Source organism: Bos javanicus, chromosome 7 (genome assembly GCF_032452875.1).
Source record: "Bos javanicus breed banteng chromosome 7, ARS-OSU_banteng_1.0, whole genome shotgun sequence".
NCBI lineage: Eukaryota > Metazoa > Chordata > Mammalia > Artiodactyla > Bovidae > Bos > Bos javanicus.
This window is the reverse complement of record NC_083874.1, coordinates 85,531,202-85,532,399: the sequence shown is the minus strand read 5'-3', so window position 1 is coordinate 85,532,399 and position 1,198 is coordinate 85,531,202. Positions and strand designations below refer to the sequence as shown.

At 39.1% G+C, this 1,198-nt stretch overlaps 1 pseudogene; it reads right to left on the bottom strand.

The window, feature by feature from the left end:
• Positions 1-244: 244 nt before the first annotated feature.
• Positions 245-943, bottom strand: LOC133252163 (HIG1 domain family member 1A, mitochondrial-like; annotated as a pseudogene).
• Positions 944-1,198: the final 255 nt, after the last annotated feature.

Sequence of the window (1,198 nt, the reverse complement as noted above, 5' to 3'; positions counted from 1 at the left end):
TAATTTCAACAGAAGAGTTTAAGGAGGTGGACAGGTACTGTTATCAACTGTATTTAAAAGTGACATGTTTCTTTTGTGCTGATCTGACTCTCCTGAAGGACCTAGCTAGTGAACTAGTCACCAGGAATTTGGTCACCAGGCAAATCAAGCCTGCAAGAAAGGAAGCCAATATTCAAATTACCATGTTCTTGTCTGACCCAAACATTTATTTTCAGCATAAACATATAACCTCAATATGAGATGGCTAACTAAAGCAAGCACCACTACCACCAAGTCCAAGATGGCATCTCCTCTTCTGAGATTTAGGCTTTGCCCAGAATTCTTGATACAGGGAATAGGCCATACCAAGAGTCATTGCTCCCACAACGAAACCTTGGGCTGCCACACGCATGTGGATCAGGTGAACAGACATTTTAGTATTCCCCTGTTCTTCAATCTATATTATCCATATGCAACAATTGTTGCAAAACCTGCCATTCCAGTGGGGACAAATGGTGCCTCTCTAGCTTTTCGGATAAGTATAGATCCCTGATCTTCATCATATGAAGCAAGAGAAACATCCGTGTCGCTTGACATAGTGATTGAAGAATCTTCAGACAACTACAAGATGTTTCAGGTTCCTACTGGCTTCAAACTTCGTTAAAATAATTCTTATCTTCCTTTAATCTCCCCGTATATTTCAGTTACTTTTCTACAATTGTCTCCCTTTGTTCAAACCAGTATAAATGTATTGAGATTTTGCCATTTTTCTGGGTCTTTTTTCATGTCCTTATGAGGGCTCCTCTGTCACAACTTACATAAATATGTATGCTTTTCACTTGTTAATCTATTTTTTGTTGTTGTTCCGTCACTCAGTCATGATCAACTCTTTGTGACCCCATGGACTGCAGCATGCCAGGCCTCCCTGTCCATTGTCAGCTGCCGGAGCTTGCTCAAACTCATGTTCGTTGAGTTGGTGATGTTATCCAACCATCTCGTCCATTGTCATTCCCTTCTCCTATGTCTTTAAACTTTACTAGTATCAGGGGGTTTTAATCTATCTGTTTTATGTCAATTTAATTCTCAGGCACATCTGGAAAAAGGTTAAAGGTGTTTAACTTCCAAGAGGTTAAAGGCAAAATTGTGTTTCACCTACATCATTAATGAAGACTATATTTAGTAGATTTTGTACAAATACTTGAGATTGAAAACAACAGCA